Here is a 5,129-nt window from a genome sequence, read left to right as displayed (position 1 = left end):
AAACAAACTGCAATTCTGATTTTGATTAAACACTGTAAAAGTGACTGTGATGTGAAAATATCAGATGTATTAAAGTTTGTTCTAATCGATGACTGTGGTGTTTATGTTTCAACGGGTTTATAACAACCACAGGAAGAGTATTTTTAAATATTATTGTCAATTTAATATATTATTTCTGTTTGTCTTTTTCACGACATGACATGGAAGTGAAGTTGCATGAAGTTCCTTCGATTAAAGGTTTTTACAGTACTTTGCTACAGGTATTGAAAAGTTCACAGCGTGAATCATGTTATTTTCTCAAAGGGGTCATATGATGCTGCTAAAAATAACATTATTTTGTGTATTTGGTGTAATGAAATGTGTTTATGCGGTTTAAAGTTAAAAAAACACATTATTTTCCACATACTGTACATTATTGTTTCTCCTCTATGCCCCGCCTTTTTGAAACGCGTCGATTTTTACAAAGCTCATCGGTCTGAAAAAGCAAGGTGTGCTGTGATTGGCCAGCAACGGTCCTCCATAAAATGTGCTGCACACATCTGAATATTTGGGTTGAAGTGTTCTGGTACAGTGTTGTAAATACAACTTAACCACTGATTTCTAGTCGTGTCCTCTTTTAGGGGGGCGTGGCAGAGTCTTAACTTTGATAAAGAATATCTCTTTGGTTTTGAGACTTTAGTCTTTGCAACTTTACAGATCTTCTTTATGCACCAAGAGCTTGTAACACTCCAAAGAGAAAGGAAAAATTGAAATCGCATCATATGACCCCTTTAACTTTTATAAAGAATGTCTCTTTGGATTTGAGACTTTAGTCTCTGCAACTTTACAGATCTTCTTTATGCACCAAGAGCTTGTAACACTCCAAAGAGAAACGAAAAATTGAAATCGCGTCTTATGACCCCTTTAAGTAGCTCAGTTTACAACAAATTAGGGTGTATTCAAAGCTCATGCACTAGGTTGTGCTAATGCACCATTGAGGTTTGATATCGCTGAATAGAACAGACTGATTACCTCTATTTATGTAGTTCTAATTTAAAATAATTGACATTGATTTGTCCATACACAAGATGAGAGACCCTGAGCCTTGAATTCAAGATTTAAAAGGGCTTTATGCACAAAAGAGACCTGGTGAGATCTGAAAGGGTCACTTCAGACAAGAATGTGGTTGTTGCTGGTCAAAAATATTATCTCAAGATGCATTTAAAAATGTTTGTAGCTATTTCATTGCATTTTGTTTTTCATTAATGCAATGGCATACAGACACACAGATAGATAGATAGATAGATAGATAGATAACATACACAATATATACTGTTAGATATAGATAAATAGATAGATTTTTTTTTAATCTCCATCCAACTATGTTTTGGGATTGGATCAAAGTCTAACGTGTATTTTGAACTATCTCTACCAGAAGATGGCAGACTTTTCCTTGCTAATGAGATGAATGTAAAGAGATGTGCAGCCGCAGCGACTAATGCAGTTCCTCCCTGTTGAAACGCATCCAAGTATTTTGACTAATGGAGTCTTTGTCATCATCATCACACTCAAGCAGCTCGCTTCGCGCCAAAACAGATCCGACACTGCCCTGAATGCTGAGGTACACAGACGTCAAAGGGCATACCAAGATTTGACGGCAGTGAGCTTGTAGTCAGTCATGACAGTTTTCGCCTTTAAGCGAGCGTTGTCCCAGATATGTGTCTGTACCTGTGTACCCTGCATTTCTGAAAATGACTAAACACAGCCGCTTTCCCTGCTAAAAAGCACAGATAGCCTACCACTGGGCCGTGCTTCATTCACATAATGGGTTCCAGAGTGAATACCAATAAATCACAATTTCTTAAGAAAAAGACAGATCATGGTTCTTCATTGGAATCTATAAATAAACTCTAACTTCAATAGAACCTTTTTAATGCACAAAATGTTCTTTAGATTTTTAAGAGGTTCTTTTAAAGACCCAGTGTGGTGAAAATCAAGCTTTTAACATTGTTTGCATGTTTATCTGGTGGTTTCAGTATAGATGCTTAAAGACAAACCACATGCAAATTCATCAGTCAACACCACTGTTGAGCATTTTCTCCATAAAACTGCAGTCTCAAAAATGCGGAACCAATTCTGACAGCTTTCATTTTGGGGCTTTTCATATAATTAGCAAACAGTTTCTACCGGAGTATGTTGATTTTTACAAGCTATGTTTCTGGAATGGCAAACGGGAACCTGGTTTGCGAACCAGTATGTTCTATATTATGAATGTGTGTAGTATAAATGTAATCTGGACGTACTACATTCGCCATGATTTCATTGTGACGTGACCTGCAGTGTCGCTTCACTGCCATTCACAAATCCTCTCCTGTTACCTCATGGGATAGTGAAGTGCCTACTCTTTTATGAGTACTGTGAATTCGGACATACTTCTTTTGTCACATAGGCTACTCTGTTTTCACCTACTATATAGTACTCTTTTTCACCTACTAGATATGTAGTAGGCAAGTATGCGATTTTGGATGCAGCCCAACTCTGAACACCTAGCAATAAAAAAAGCACAATGCCTTAGCACTGACAATATAGGCAAGCAACAGCCATATTGTTTTACAGAAAATGTAAAAGTTCACTGTCTAACTGTTATTTTGAGATAATGTATGCTCTGCACATCACCCTAAATCCTGGACAGGAACATGAAGGGAGGGTGAAATTGTCATATAGCTTTAGAAAGGAACTGCTATAACTGTTGCCAAGCCATATAAAGCCACAGAAAAGGAAGAGGACATGGTGGAGGAAGAAGCGGAAAATATACAAAGAAAAATTAGAGAAAAAAAGTGCAGAATGTCAAAGGCAAACATACTGTATAGCTGTTCAAAAGTTTGGGGTTAGTAAGATTTTTTTTATGTTTTTGAAAGTCTTCACCAATGCTCATCAAGGCTGCATTTAAAAATACAGTAAAATAGTAAAATGTTATTACAATTTAAAAGAATGCATTTCTATATGAATATACTTTAAAACTTAATTTATTCCTGTGATGCAAAGCTGAATTTTCAGCATCATTACTCCAGTCTTCAGTGTCACATGATCCTTCAGAAACTTCACTCACCGGCAGAAACAAAAATTGGCGCCTACGCCCGTGTGCACTGTTTGAAATTGTGTAAATAGCACAAATAAATAAATAGAACAAAGATAGAAATTGGAAGTTTTTTTCAAGTTTGTAGGCCTAGGTGTCCAGGTACAGAAACCCAATCATCAAATGTAAAATATCATTGCATAGTCTTCACTGTATAATTTTAAATATAGATTAATTCTTGTTAAAACTACAAATTAATTCAGTAAAGAGCAGTGAGTGATTTTCTCTATTTAAATTTTTTGGATTAATATTAAGGACACCGACAGCAGCTATATATGTAACATTTGGTAACACTTTATTTTAAGGTGTCTTTGTTACACGTTATATGTACTTACTTTTATAATAACAATTAATTATGCACAATTACATGCAAGTAACCCTAAGCCAAACCCTAATCCCAAACCTAACTATATAGTAAGTACATGTAGTTAATTAATATTACCCGGTACTTAAATATATAATTACACTGTAACAAGGACACCTTAAAATAAAGTGTAACTTAACATTTAAAGGCACTATAAAATAAAGATCATTATTATTATTACTATACCAGTGGTTCTTAGTTTGGTTTTACACTGTACATCAAGTGGACACAGTACATTGTTAATTGTATACTTGTAAACAAAAATCAAACCTTTAAACTTATGAATATCACCATAAACTGCATAAGTCTAATAATATGCATCATTGTTAATATGACATAGGCTGAATTTGAAAACTAACCATTGTAAATGCAGAAATAACAGCAGAAGTGTGATTTACCACATGAACATACAAGGAAAAACATCAATGAGATTCAGTATAAGTATAAGGACAGCTGCATGGCTTCATTTTACTCAGTGTCTTACATCTAGTCAGCGGTTTTTGATTATAAGTGTATAGTTTAGAGTTTGCTTGAATCAGTTTTATATCTTTGACCTGCTTTCACTGTGAAAAACATCTGAGACCTTGTTGTTTTATAAAGGACACACTCAAATATACTTTTGCGAGAGGCTGGTAGCTGGTATGCATTCACACACGCACGCACGCACGCACACACACACACACACACACACACCTCTCAGACAGAGAGACTGTGTGATACCTCTGCCTTTATATAGCATTGAAAGGGCCTGCTGTGTGATCTCACTGACCTCTGCCATCTGTCTCTATGGAGATGAGGAGAAATGGAGCCGGCCAGAGCTGCTGCGTAACACGTCCACATATAACCACTGAAGACATCTACACTGCATGCAGCCCAACCCACCAACACTACAAAAACACGCACATAAAAGTGTTATCTGAAGGTACTGTGTAGGTTTTTGCAGAAATATTCAACATGTTCTGAGAGCTGCATTAAAAAAAAACATTTTAGGAACAAAAATTCGTCATACTTTTTCCATTGTATAATGTGCGTGGTACAGGGTTATTATCACTAAATAAAACTAAAACCATAAAATAATTAAAAACGTCAAACAAAAGAAACGTTAACTGAAATAAAATACAATCTTAAAAAAATATAAATAAATAAACCTAATTTATTTCAGCTATAGTTGGCAAGGCAATATTTCTCATTTTCATTTTGCACATTTAACAAAGTACTAAAATTTGTAAAACTGAAATTAGTAAAACTGTAAAACTGAAAGAAACACACACACACACACATACACACACACACACAAACTCAAACTCAAACTAATATGTACAAAAGACTAAAAACACACAACGAAATCACAAAAAATTTACTAAAATGAGTGAAAACAGGAAATATAAACATAAAATCAATTTCTAAATATTAACAAAAATATAATAGAATATCAATGATAATAAAATAACACTGGCATGGTATAGATGAATTATTATATATTTAAAGCTCCAGTCCGTAACTTTTTTTGGTTAAAAATGATCCAAAATCAATATTTGAGCAAGTACATAACCAGCCAGTGTTCAAAACTATCGCCTTACTTTAGCCCGATTCACAACGGTTAGCTTATAATAATGTTTTCTAATTTGAGTGGTACGGGTAGGTTTTCGC

This window comes from Sinocyclocheilus rhinocerous, unplaced genomic scaffold (genome assembly GCF_001515625.1).
Source record: "Sinocyclocheilus rhinocerous isolate Xijiao unplaced genomic scaffold, SAMN03320098_v1.1 scaffold433, whole genome shotgun sequence".
In the NCBI taxonomy this organism is placed as follows: Eukaryota; Metazoa; Chordata; class Actinopteri; order Cypriniformes; family Cyprinidae; genus Sinocyclocheilus; species Sinocyclocheilus rhinocerous.
This window is presented reverse-complemented; position numbering follows the sequence as displayed.